Source organism: Harpia harpyja, chromosome 20, assembly GCF_026419915.1.
Source record: "Harpia harpyja isolate bHarHar1 chromosome 20, bHarHar1 primary haplotype, whole genome shotgun sequence".
Lineage (NCBI taxonomy): Eukaryota > Metazoa > Chordata > Aves > Accipitriformes > Accipitridae > Harpia > Harpia harpyja.
In genome coordinates this window covers 21,846,234-21,860,520 of record NC_068959.1, presented here as the reverse complement: position 1 = coordinate 21,860,520, position 14,287 = coordinate 21,846,234, and the positions used below count along the sequence as shown (strand labels likewise).

The following is a 14,287-nucleotide window of genomic DNA, read 5'->3' as shown; positions in this document are numbered from 1 at the left end:
GGACCATACTGGGGTTTGCTGCTTTTGCAAAGACTACTGCTTGTTACTCAGCACAGTGAGATCCGGAGAGGAAAATCTGCCGTTGTGGTCTTGAGCCATCAGGGGCCCAGGCACCCGCTTTCTCCTGCTGCTCCCATAACCCCCAGACAGCCCCAGCCTCCAGCACAGGGGACCCATACCACACAGGCTCTTGGTGCCCCAGCTGTGGCAGGCAGCTGCCCAGGGCTGGGGACAGGAGCATAGCACAGCTGCTTTTCCCAGGCTGGCTACCAGGGTGCTATTCCCAAGTATTCCCTGCTGGCCAGAAATAGGAGAAATAGGGGAAATAGGAGATAGGTGTGGGGTTTTTGGTTTTTTTTTTTAACACTTCTAAGCAGCTGGGATGTGCCAACCTGTGTGATTTTCCCTGCTGACTTTGTGTTTATGCAGAGCTTCTTGCCTGCCAGAGTAACACTCCTCTTTCCCCGACACACAAGTACTGCTGAAGGGTGTCATAAGTTGCCAGCTAAGACTCCAGCAAAAGTGTCCTTATTGAATATACCCTGGGGTGTTTTCTCTGTAGGGCAAGGGAAGGACTCTGTATTGCACCAAATGAGACAAGTAGCTTTTTGATAAAAAGGCACCTTATTGGCAAACATGCAAAGTTTGCAAGTCTTACAAGCACCATCCTTAGCCACGGGCTGTAGCCCCACAGTGCCGTGCAAGCTTTTTTCCATTGTAAAGCCTGTAGCTGTAACCCAGTGCCACCAAAAATTATCTCTTCTGGAAGCAGGAGTTTCTGTATGGCATTCAGGCTGAGCCATGATAACAGCTGATTTTGTTTTAAAACAATATCTGTCTTCACCTGGACAGGAAGCATGGCTAATCAATTACAGCTGGCAGATGGGACCCCTGGGTTTTCCCCCTAATTCTGTTCCTAACTCGCATCTCAAGCAGATCATTTAAACTCCCTGCCTCAGCTTCCCTCTCTGTAAACCAGGGGTTATACATCACTTCTGAGAAGCCATGAGGTTGCCCAGAGGTCAGTAATGGGCTCTGGGTGCTCTGACTTGCTGAGCTGCAGCTCTCGTGAGCAGTAAAATCACTAACTGCTTGGCTAGTACAGGGTTCTACTAGTTCTTGGTAACAAGAGGTGCTGGACTGCAGCTGCCTCTGCTTTTACAACCCTTCACCCTGTGGAGATGTCAGCAGCCTCCTCCCTGCTGCTGATTGCTCTGCATCTGGGCAAGGAGCAAGGGAGAGGTGGGATTCTACCCCAAACACCCCTCTATGGCCTGGGTACGGGCAGATCCACAGGGGTACATGCTGAGCTGCTGGATGAGCAGGACAGACCCTGAGGGGAACCCCAATCCCCAGCTGAGTTTGCTCCAGTCCCACAGCCCAGGCAATCCTGGACCCAGGATCTGGCCCGCTCTCCATGTTCTGCTCCCCACAGCTGGGAGATACGGTGGGCTGGGGAGTTCAGAGCCCTGCATGGGATGGGTTTGGGGAGAAACACTCCTTGAGGGCTGCACGTGCCACAGTCATGAGATGGGGCAGGTCCCTCCTCGAGGCAATGCTGGCAGTTTTACCTCTTGTCCACGTGCATCCGTGTGCATCCCCCGCTGTCACAGAGTGTGCAGCATCGCCGCACCTATTGTACTAGGCACAGCCAGGCGTATCCGATCCCTGCACGATCCCTGCCTGTAACAAGGGATCAGAGAAAGTGAGACCCAGGCCGGAGAGGACAACCCCACTGATCTCCTGCTACCCTGCCACTGCTCCATATCAGACTGTTTCCCAGACCCACCCCATGGCCTGTTCTTTGCAGAGCACTGCAAATGGTCTTCCCTCTGCACAGTCTGGTCCTCCCTGGTTTTCAACCATAGCAGTGCATCAGCTGAGTGTAGAAGTAATCCTTAGAAAGGGCTTCTGACTTCTTTCTTTATCAAGTCCCCCCTGACCAATTAAAGCAGAGCAAAGGGACTATGTGGTTGCAGGTTTCAGAAGACTGAATGTCCAATTTCACCCACCAGATCCACAGATCGAGACACCCTGTGTTACAGATGAACCCCCCCCCCAACAGTCCTTCCCAGCCCCACCAACAAACCAAGAGCCAGGTTAGAAGTCTTTGAGCCAATTGTAAGCAAATCTGAACTATCAAAATCATTGATGTAATGACATTTCCCTTGCAGAGTGTATTGTACAATGCAGACTGGCAGAGACAGTGACGCCTCTCCACGAGGTGGCCCCGGGCTGGAGAAGCATGTCTGGTCACCACAGATGGTGCGTCATCTACAGACAACAGCCTGAGCTAGCAGGCCAGGCTTGCTATAGAGTTGATGGAGACAGACAGGGCACCATTGCCTGTGTGCTGTTAGAGGTCTACCTCAAGCTGGGTAGATCAGGCCCTAGATGTGCCAGCTGCTTTCCAATGGCTGGAGAGACCCCATGGAGGAGCTTGGCAGCAGATATCTGTGTCAAGGCTCTGTGGACTCTGCTTACACCCTCTCTTGGGCTTGCCCTCGTGGGCCCTTGGCCTCTCTCTCAGCCAGCCTGCCTCTCCCTGACAAGAGAAAGGCCAGCCTAGACTTCCTGGGACACGGGTACATCAGCCTCCTGTGGCCCTGAATCCCACCCGCAGGAGCTGACCTTCCCAAGGGACGTGTTTTGGGTTTGTGCGGTGGGGTTTTGGTAGCGGGGGAGGGTCCGCAGGGCCGGCTCCTGGGAGAAGCTGCTGGAAGCTCCCCCGGCTGGGAGCCGGACCCGCCGCTGGCCCAGGCCGAGCCCCTCCGCGACGGCGGTAACACCTGTGGGAGAACAGCTTTCGGAAGGGGAACGCCCAGTGAGTCGGGGGAGTGGGACGTGAGAGGAACCCCTCTGCGGGTACCGAGGTCAGGGAAGGAGGAGGAGCGGGGGAGGACGCGGTGAGGCGGCAGGCTGTCCCCCCCAGCCCATGGAGGGGAGCGGGGGAGCGGAGGGCGCCCAAAATGGCCGCGCCTCTGTGGCTGAGGCAGTCTGTGACTGAAGGACTGCGCCCTGTCTGTGGAAGGGACCCGCGCTGGAGCAGTGGGTGAAGGGCTGCCTCCCGCGGGAGGGACGGACCCCACGGCGGAGCAGGGGCCGAGCGCGGAGTCCTCCTCCCCCTGAGGAGGAAGGAGCGGCAGAGACCAGGGGTGAGGAACCGACCCCAGCCCCCGTCCCCTGCTCCCCTGGGGAGAGAGAACCGGGAGTGGGGCTGAGGCGGGAGGGAAGCTGTTCTCGGGTTGGGGTTTACTTCCCAATAGCCTTGGTTTGGTTTGACTGGTAGCAAATTAAATTGATTTTGTTTCTTCCCCAAGTTGACCCTGTCTTCTGCCCATGACCGTAAGTGGGGAGTGATCCCTCCCTGTCCTTATCTCGACCTGTGAGCCTGCCTTTATATTTTCTCCTCATTCCACCAGGGGTGGGGGGAGTGAGTGAGCAGCTCATGGTGCTTTGTTACCGGCTGGGCTGAAACCACAACAGGAGGTCAACACAAGCCTCTGGGACAGTCCTCAGGTTCACACATGTGGGCCAAGCCTCCTCTAGCTTATTTTTCTGCCATCCCAAATGAAGAGGAAAGACTTGCAAATCTCTGTCCTACCAAATCCAGGACAGAAAATCAGTCCCAGGCACTTGGTCTTCCCATGCACCACCAGCAGGGCCAAACCAATGCAGCATCTTCAAGGAGTTTACCTGCAAAACTACCAGGACTCTGAGCATGACCACACTGTAATCTCGAGTAATACTGAAAACCTAACATGGGACAAATTTTGACTTTCCCATAGTGAAGGCATAATACAGACATGCAACACAGAGCCAATGCTCAAATCTTTGGAGGAACCTTTCTAGCAAAGCTTTGCTGGCCTTTTCTTAACATAAGACGAATAATGTGGCTTTTTCAAGTCCAATTTTAAAATCAGCCAAAGACTTTGGGCTGAAATTCCCCACCTCCCTGCCATCCATCCAAAAACTCCAGTAGGAACCAGACACCCCACCCAAGCCAGTCCAATAGCTAAAGCTTGGCACAGCTATATGCAACCAGAAAACAGGAAGCTAAATGCGGTTAGGAGATGGGCCTGTGTAAGAAATGTTGGCAAACCTTAGTAAGTGTGATGTCCCATCCATCCCTCCTAACTTCAACCAACTTATTAATATTAAAAAAATTAACATTTTTGTTATTACATATAAACTACCGCATTATGCTCTGTTTTACCCTCTGTGAAGTCTAACTGGGACATTTATGGTCTGGAAAAAGGGCTGAGGAGTCAATAGTTAAACCCTTAGGCATGCTTTTCCTTGGCCTGGGTTCCTTCTGGAGAACAGGCACTGGGGAAGCCCTGGGAGGATGCATGCACAGACTATTGCTGAGCCAGGAAGACCATCAGCTCCCAGCTTCCAGCGTACCTGTCTGAGCAGAGCCACGAGGAGACATCCAGGCCTCTCGCAGTCTCCTGACCCCTTTGAGACTTGCATGTCTCGTGTTGGATCCATACTCCATTGCACACATGGATGGAGGCTGTCATGTGCACCTGAAGTCTGCAGGCAAGCTGAGTGTTTATCATCCCATGACAAATCACCCAAAAAGTCACTAGCTACATGATTTATGCTTGTGGTGACAGTCACTTGAAGCATACCCAGGTTACGCGTGGCTGAGGCTTCCCAGAAGCTCCAGAGGAACTGGGAGGTTGGGTTGTAATGTGCCACGGCTCCGTTCCCAGCTGCTCATAGTGATGCCTTGTATTGAAGTCACGCAACTGACTCCTGCCACACTCAACCATGCAGCCCAGCCAGCTTGTCCCACATTAGCTGCACAGGGTCTCTCCCACTCTACAACCCAATGAGACATCCATATGTGGTAGGGCTCATCTGTGAACTGCTACATTCTCCAGCTGTGTGGGGTAGGTACATCAGCAAAGGGAAGAGGAGGCAGGCTGTGATGCCACAACTTGGACTCGAAGGAAGACAGCCGAGGGTGGAGTAGCTGGTTGCAACTGTCCACATCTGCCTCCAGCAAATAGCTGGAAGGTTACCAATGCTGGACAGAATCCGAAGACAGACTCTCAACACCCTTCTGTCAGTTCTGAGAAAGCACCAAAGTGCAGTTCAGCCTCTGGCTCAAAGCAGCCACAGCTTCAACCAGGCCGTTGGGAGAAGTCACACTGCAGCACTGGGGCAAGGATGGGGGGGGAGCTGGAGCTGGTATTCAGAGGTCCCCTTCTGGGGCTCCTTTCCATTGCCCCAAAGCAGTACAGCCTTGCAGACAGGAGGCTGAGTTGGACTGCAGGCTGATATTCCCCTCCCCATGTCCCTGCTTGTTTCTTTTTGTTTCTGCTTTGCAAAGCATTCTCCAGCACAGGTAAGGGCTGGAAGGTGATATCTGGGTTCCCACCAGCAGATTTTCATACAACCGTAAGTCTTGCCCTTTCTGCAGGCTCAGGCATCCTCTCAAGTGACTGCTGCTTCCCTAGGTCCTGTGGGTATGGTGGGCATCCCTTACATGTCTACTGCTCCCAGCCTCCTGCAAATGTAACATGGGTTAGCATACAAAAGAAGGGTCTGGCAAGAAGAGGGAATGACCTGGCATATGTCCCAGCCAGGACTGTTCACACCGATGACTACTGTGGCTCTGCTGAGTTGTAGACAATTGTTAAGCTGCAGTTCCACGATTTGGACCAGCCTATCTCTGTAAGGGCCACATAAGCAGAAGAACATGATGCACGCTGGAAAGAGGCTATTACTGCTGTAGGAAAGGGTAAGGGAAGCCAAGGCATCCATGATCCAGTGCTAACCATAGCTTTTCCATCTCCTCCCTAGCGCTTGGGCTTGGTGCTTCCACCGCAAGATGCGAGAGAGGCAGAAGGTACCGAGGATCCCATCCCCTGTGGCCCTCTGATGCTGTCCTTTCTTGCAGGCCAGATCCAAGCAAGCCAACTGCTATTAGCTTCATTTATCAGAATCCTGGCAACACCAGCCCACCACTGTCATGTGCCCAGTGCCACAGGATAGCAATGCAGGACAGCCACCAAATCCCTGCTCCAGCCCTGCTCTGCCCCTGGGGCCCTGAACGGCCCCTGGACCATGAAGAGACAGGGCAGGGCTCGTTAGGGGAGGAAGGAGAGCAGAAATGCCCTGTCACTTACTTTGGGATGATGGCTGGATCTGCAGTGGGGCCAGCAAAGCTGGGCTGGCATCCACTGCAGGAAAGCACCAGTCCCGAAGAGGCTGGGCAGAGATGCAGTAAAGTTTGCCCTGATTGTGTGAGGGGTTGGAAACCACACAGCAGCTCTTTCAGGGACTGGCTCTGGAAGTCTCCCAGCTTTTGTTAAAGCTGAATGGCTGGTGGGAAATGATTTATTTTTAATTTTCTTCCCTGCGTTAGGAACTGGAAAGGCTCCCACTTCAGTTTTGTGTAACCGCTTGGCTGCTGCGACACAGGAAAGCTTGGAGAAGAATCTTGCTGCTTAGTCGAGCACGAGCTTTTCCTCAAGCTCACGCTGAGCTGGGCTGCTTCGTGCTGCAGCCTTGCTTTGCCTTGCTGCTCCACATCCCATTCTGTTGGGCTTGGTGGAGATGGGGCAGCAGCTCCTTCATGAGGGCTCCGTTCTCACCCTGGCACTGCAAGGATGTCAGGGGGTGAGCAGGAGGCACAGGGATGACACAGAGGAGAAGGGTGCATTCTGATGTGGCTCCCATGGTGCTGGAGGTGAAGGAGAAAGTGAGCAGATCCTGTGCTCATCTGACAACCTCAGAGTCAAGATCAGAAAACGGGGGGCAGGGGAGGATGCCAGGAAGGGAAAGGGGTGGCAAGGTAGGCTGCCCTGCTCTGGGATATGCTGGGGTGCAAATCCCAGCAAGGAGGGTGCTGGGACCTTGCACCTGCTTGTGTGCACCCTGTAAGTTCAGAAGATGCAGGGCAGAGCAGGACTGACCCTTCTGGGTCTTTCAGCAAAATTGTAGAAGGCGGCGTCACCCAGAACATCACCATGCTCAGCCAGATCTAAGGTGGAGGCAGTGCCAAGAAGGGGTGTTGTAGCCCTTGCCCAGGTCCTGGTGCTAACAGGGACAAGCCAGTTCTTGTGAGTGGGCTCAAAGCAGGCTGGGGGACACAGCAGCACCTTGGCCCACATTTTCTCCTGGTGCACTGAGGTGAAGGCTGTCATGAAGGGAGAGAAGATGTCTGTGCTGCCACTCAGCAGCCCTTTGGCCTCGTGAACCCACGCTGACACCTGGAGGCACATGTAATCCTATGTCCAGCTTCAGTTTGTATATTTCTTTCTTGTACTTGGAGGTCCAATACCAGACATGGAGTCCAGCTGTGGTCGCACAAGCCCTGGACAGAGGGGAAGACTCTCTTGCCTGAAGCTGCTGGCTGTGCCCTTGCTAACACAGCCCTGTATGCACTTGACCTTCATTGCATGCTGCTGACATGGTGAATTTCAGCAGAGCAGCTACTGCAGCAGTCAGTCCTCAGCCCATACCAATGCCTGGGGTTACTCCAGCCCAGGCTTAGTTCTGCCTCATGGTCCTGCAGGCAGAGGCTGGGGGACAGCTTCTTCAGCCTGAGAAAACCTCGCAGGATGGGATTTGCTCAGTGTAATGTGAATACAGCATACCCAACTAGAAGCATCTCAGGATCTCCATTGTCTGAGCAACCCCCAGTCCCACACACTCAGACAACCAGGTCAGGAACCCTTATTCCTGCTCTTTCTAAGTTATTTTCATCCTCAGGGCAGGATGTACCGCCCTCATACCTCGTTTGCTGACCACCATGAAATGCAGACCTCTGTGGCACTCTTTGTGCCCCAGGATCCCGTTCCAGGCCATTGCAAAGCAGCTACAGATTTCTCAAGATGTTGGTTTCTGAAAGACACCTTCCATCTTCTTTTTGCAAGAGTGAAAAGCAATTTCAGGTGGCAGCTTTCATGGCGGGAAGAGTTCTTCAGCAGAATTCAGAAAGATGTGACAGGCAGATGTTTCCTGCTTGGCCCTTTTCCTTGACACAAACTGCCACGCAGACACGCAGACACCACTGACTCATGCAGCTACAGCTGGGCCTCATCCCCGTCTGCCTTACAGCCAGCCTGCTACGATTGCCTTCTGCTTTTCTTAGAGAGGGAAACACTAATGAGCCGAATCTGTGTTTCTGAGCATCTGTCTTGGGTTTTATAAGAGCTTAAAAATTCCCTTGGTCACTTGTTGGAGTGAGCCCTTGAACTCCTTGGGCTAAAATGCCTATAGTAACATCCTCTGCTGTGATAAACCACATACTCTGAGTTCCCACCCCCTTTGAGCAGGAGCAAAATGCACTGTATGGCTATTTGATCTACACGCTGTTGATCTCATCCATAATGTGGCTGGTGAACAGGAACAGATATGCTATTATGACCCAACTCATCAATGAATTTACAAAATGCAGGTGCAACACATTACCCTGGGCGGAGGGTGTGTGCACGGGCACAACGATGTTTCTTTGAGGAGGCAAACCTACAGAGAGATGGAGAGATCATAGCCATGGTTCTTCCTTTTGAAGTATGTCTCCTCCCTCTTACGTCTCTGCTTTAACCTCTGCCCTTTCAAGACAGCTGAAAATAAAAACCTTTTACCATTCTTGTTGTGAAAATCCTCATTTATTTCTCCCATGGGCTGGAGATTTGTTTTTATATGATTTGAAGACCTCAGTCATATCACCTCTCAGCCTCTCCTCTCCAGATTGTAGTCCCTGCCTTCTTAGCCTGTTCTCATAAGACAGCTTCTCCACCCCCTTGAGCATTTTGACTACCTTTCTTTGGATTTTTTTCTAACTCTGTTACTTCTATTACAGTCTGGAGATGGGCAAAGCAGCACGGCATAGTGAACTCAAGATGTGGGCACACCAAAGATTTATACAGCACCAAACTGTTCTGTACAGCACCCTCTGTGCAGCACATGAGTCCCTCCCAGATGACACCGAGCTCTGACTCACCTGTAACATCTCTGCTGAAGAGTAGGGTCTCAGGAGCAGGGCTGGGCTAGGGTCTCAGGCAGACACTGATTATTTCAAAGGTGCTACTCCAAGGCAGGATAAAGAGGAAAGTGGGCAGAGCTTGAGGGATGCAGTACTTTCCCACTCTCTTTTCTCCCCTTACTGTTCCTCTGACCATACTACCTTTTACACTATTCTATGAAGCCCTTCCCTGTGCTCCCAGCACCTGCTGGACCCACCAGAAAAGGTCCTCCAACATGTAGTGGAGAGCATCTGTGACTACTTACCCATCGTGTGTTATAACTAACAGCTGATGTGTACAACTGCTCATAGCCCACACCATGTCCTGGTTCAGGTGGGGCTGTGTCCCCTTCCAGTGTCCATGGGTGCATGGAGATGCCCTTCCCTCTGAAGATATGGATAGAATCCATCGGCCTGGGGTAGTCTAAGAAGGATCCTGGCAGTTTCGGTTACAGTCTTGGCTTGACTTGAGAAACCCATCCCATCCTTCAGTTCCCTGCTTTGCAACAGCCTTTCTGAGACAAGGCAAATCATTCAACCTTGTAGCTCTCTTGCTCCTGGAAACCGGGTAGAAGAGCAAAGCTCTGTACCCTGGGAGGGGAGGGCTGGAAGGAGTGAGAGATGCACTCCAGACGGGGAGGAACTGGACACCCACCATGGGGGTCAGGTCTGTGTACTCTCCGCTCCAACTCACATCCCCAAGACTTGCTGTCTGGGAGGAACTTCGGGTGGACAAGGGTCAGTGCAGTGCTGTGGGAGCCCCAGACCAGGCTTCAAGGAGCCCCCTGTGCGAGTCACCAGGGCCAGCGTGCCCGTGCTAGAGCCAGGGTGCCAGTTCTCCTGCCTGGGTGCCACTGCATGCCAGCACTCACCTGGGCTGAAAGAAAACGTGGCTCAACAAGGAAATATGAGCACTCACTGATGCTAGTGTTATGCTTTACAGAGCCCCTGGGGTACTGATGCTCATTGCTCATGGCCAATATGCTGTCCCAGTGGTTTCCATCCATCACTGACAGTTTAAACTGCAGGTCCTATATCCTTCACTTCCAATGTAGAAAAGAGGCCATGGATAAACCATCCCACAGACTAAAATAAACTAGCTACATGCTAAAAAAAGAGCCTTTGGGTAATCAGAAATCACTGTGCATGGAACATACTTTTTCTTGACGCTAAATCTTACAGCTCCTTATTTTGAATTTTTATTAGAGTCCCCAGAGCTATTAGAACACACTCAGATTCAAACGACTCCTGCAAAACTTCATCTTGGGGAAACAATGGCAGTTTTTTGCTTACAGAAAAAATAAACCTGAGTCTTAAAATCCTTAACAACTTTCCTGCTTGCACTCTTTTGCAGTTACTCAAAGGGGGGAAATAAAAAAATATACTTAGTATTTTTCACATGTTCCTTTCTTTGTACTGACACCTTGGCTACACAGCACTTTGTGCACTGAGTCTTCCTCTAGCCCTGTGCATGCATCATGCAAACCTGACTGTACTTTTCACAGGGGAAACAGAGTCACAGTCTCAAGCCTATGGGGGTGAAAGCCTGCACTGCACCATCACTTTACATCTTGTTGAGGTGGTAGGAGTTGCTTAAGCTTCCACAAAAAAAAATGGGCCAAAACATAGGGATGGTGAACTTATGCATTCCCCAGGAGAAGCGTAAGCTTGAGACGTAAGGTCCAGGAGGCTGATGAACATGGACCTGAACATCCCTGTATTCTAGACAGCATGTTGCATCTGTAATCTTCCTGGAATAGGCTCCTTTAAAACCACATCCAGGGCTTCCAGGTTGGACTATGGGAGGAGAAAGGTTCTATCAGTGACAGAGCTGCCAGCAGGGTCTGTCTGACCCTTCGATCCCCACTCCTGCAGAAGCAAGCCTTGACCCCCTTGGAGAGCTTGCAGGGTTCCCTGCAGGCTCCACCTACAGAAAACTGCTGCGATTCACACGAATCCTCCTGTGGCTCAGAGAGCAGCAGGAGCTACCTGAGAGGGAACAGCAAAGGAGGGGAAATTTTTACTGCATCCTGGGGGAAGGACAAGAAGGGCAGCTCCCATGGGGCTGTCGTTCCTGCCTCCCCAAGGCGATGCTCCCCACTAAGTGGATCTGGCCAAGGTGGTGGTTTGCTGTAGGAGCTCAAGGCCAGGAGCCTGTGGCGCAGATGTAAATCCTGAAGCTGTAAAGGCAGGTCACAGGGACACCAAAAGACTCCCATGTGTGCAAGGATCCCTACCACGCCTTCCCTGGCATGGGAGCAAAGGCAGGGGAAAGGGGGCAGAGGCTTTCTGTGCCCTGGCACCCCATCTTCAGGCAGCTCCTGCAGCTCAGAAAAGAGTTTGAGGGCAGGGTGCCTGTCAGGGCAGGAGGTGGGTCCCTAGTGGCTCAAACCCTGTGTTAGTGCAGAACAAACAGCTTATAATCAGTGCATGTTGTTCAAGTTAGGAGTTTTCAAAGGGTAATTCCAGACAAACCTTATCCCTCTTTGGCTGTGAACAGCAGGGTTTCTTAGCTCCCCTCAGAGCTGGCTCCATCCTTACCTCTGCCTATTTGCTCTGGTGCTCACCTTCTCTTGAGGGGGAGCTTTATAGTTCAGGTGGCTGTAAACTGGGCTTCTGTCCTGGTTGTCCATAGGTTTTATTGTAAAAACAGGCTGTTTATGGGGCCTTTCCACTCAGTTCTGTGCAACATTGTAATTGAATTCATTAAAACCCATCTTTCCCTGCGACCAGGGTTACCTTCCATAAAAGTCAACAAGAGCTGTAACTGCTTTTCCTAAGGATCCTCCTTCGAGGAAGAGAACAGCAAGCATTGGGGATGTCATTATATACATCTACAGACATCTCAAAAGGTCTGCCTTTCCATCCTGGATCATCTCCAGAGAAAAAGGAATGACCTTCAGTCTCTTCTTAAAGGGTAACTAGGCTCCCTTGGCAGAGACGAACAGTCCTTGTTTCATCCAGCAGAGACTCAGCCCTGGCCTCTAAAGGGCTATCCCTGCTCTATCAATCAGGCGTGCTTTCCTCTTGTCAACACTGCTCTGCACTCTCCAGGCCACAGCAGCACGGCACATTGGTCCCCATGTGCTTGAGACTCCCATGTAGACAAACAACTGGTTCAAGACTCTTGGATGCTACTGAGTGTCACCACGTCAACCTGGCCAACTTGCGTTTCCAGCTGGCCTCCAAGCCAAAAGCATTGGTACCAAGGCATCCATGACTAGGTAGGACATATCTTGACTTCTGAAGATGTTCAGGCCCAGAAGGCATCGAGTCTAGAAAAGACTGTTGGCCAGAAGATTGTCCAGATAGGACTAAGCCCTCCAAATGACTTCAGCAAGCAAAGCCTAAAATGCCATCAACTAGTCTCCACTTTGGACCTAAGGTGAGACAACCAAGCCCATCTGTGAGGGAAACAGTTGGGTAACTTTCACACCAGTGGTGATTTTCTATTTTCATCCCTGTGAAGGAAAGGAAGAACAGCTCCCTCACCCAAATCAGACTGAGATGCACTTATTTGGCTTGAGAACACAGACTTGGCCAAGATTTACTGACAGCCAACAGGGCTGAAAATTCACTGCCTAACATTACAGGGCGTCAGAGCATGAAACGTGGCATTTCCACTGAGGTCAGCAGCTCCGCTTAGGCATAAAGATGTTTGCCCAGAGGTCCTGCAAGGAGCAGCCTGAGAAAATAAGATCTAATATGAAGGGACTTTAATATGTTGTCAGGACCAAATCAAGACATTTGGGAGACAAACTGGAAAAAGTTACAGGGGATCAGACAAGACAATGCTCTAGGAAAATCATCTCCTCTCAGACTAGGACATGAACATCAGCCCTTTACCTAGTGAATACTCCACCTATAAGCTCACTAGTTCTGCAGCAGGCCATTTTTAATTTGGTTTAGCCCCAAAATTCCACCTTCCCTTTCAAAACTCTGGGAAACATTCCTACAAAGGAAGTGTGGGTTAAGTAAATCCTCCTCTTCCAAAGGCAAACAATCACTGAACTTCTCTCTATTGGCTGTAGAGCACCAAGGAGGCACTGACAGTTCATCATTCTTCCATGTTGGAGGAGTCACGCTCATACTGTTTGCTGGCAAAGGTGTATGTTCTGCAGGTAGCACGACCACCCTCCCTCTTTTCTCCTGGGATCTTTCACTCAAGAAGAAAGATTTGGGGCCCACCTACATTTTCAGTTGGTCCATCACACCTATGTAGTAATGTGCTGCCTGTCTAGCTCAGTGTCCCAGACTGCAGTCTGCAGGGTGCTGAGAGTCAATGAAATGACTGAAAAGATAATTGCATATTTAGTTCCAGAACTTAGAGACTGTGATGGAGCCACTAAAAGAAAAGCAGGATTTCACTGATCTGTTAGGATGTGGTTAAGTTATCATTATCTTTAACATGGCAACAGGAGATGCTAGTCAGAATTTGACTATACCAGAACTTGCCTGAACACATGGGAAAGCACTTTGAGTGGGACTCATGTCACCCAAATGTAGACATCTCCAGCTGAGCCCAGCCCCCAGGCGCTCTTCAGAGTCAGCAGAAAGACTGCATCTGATCTGTATTGGAAGTCTGTGTTACAGAAAAATGCACTCTGGTGTTCACTGGCTAGAGCTCCATAGCCTGGGACAGCAATCCCAGCTGCTGATGTTTATGTTGCAGACACCTACTTTTAGAAAACGAGCTTCCTGCCCAGCACTGCTGACCATGTTTAGGCTGCAAACACTTCCTCTGTATGCAGCTCTCCACAGACAGGCTTCTGCTTTCACAGTGCAACTAATGAGTAAGGAACACACCTTCCTGAAACCTGCAAGTCTTCTTTTTTCTTCCCACAGACTGTTCAAAGCAGATCCAGCTTGCATTGCTGTGTTTTCATTTTGAGAAAACAGGTGCTTCAGAAAGAATCAGTGAGATTTTCTGAGTTTCTCTGTTTTGGAACAGCTGCTGTCGTGAGGACCCTGGGAGTGACAGCCCCCAGGAACATCACTTTCCGACACGACCAGAACTGGCTCCCCTAATCATGGATGTCTTTGAGCGGCATGAAATGTTGAAGCTGACTTGTTTTGAAAACTAGGCAAGTTATCCAGAAAGTACTACTGAAAACCCAATGGAGCCATTTTGCAGCTCCTGTGCAGAGGCTTGATCTGCCCTTAATGGATGTGCTGGATAACCATGCCAATAGGACTGTGATTTTCCTGATGAAGGAGTATAGCTCTAACAGGCACCTACAGTGATGTAAAAGTGTTTTATAGAGACAGAGTTGTTTCTTCTCCTCAAGGGAATTATAAGAA

General features: G+C 51.0%; 1 protein-coding gene across 7 annotated transcripts in view; it reads right to left on the bottom strand.

The window, feature by feature from the left end:
* Positions 1–14,287, bottom strand: part of PSD2 (pleckstrin and Sec7 domain containing 2) — an 89,190-nt gene that overhangs the window by 46,443 nt on the left and 28,460 nt on the right. For 5 of the 7 annotated variants that reach the window (XM_052816570.1, XM_052816571.1, XM_052816577.1 and 2 more), the window contains one exon: positions 1,572–1,683. The exons of the other annotated variants lie outside the window; for them this stretch is intronic. The gene's annotated coding sequence lies outside the window, so the exon portion shown is untranslated. The remainder of the gene's footprint in view (positions 1–1,571; positions 1,684–14,287) is intronic. 7 annotated transcript variants of the gene reach the window in all.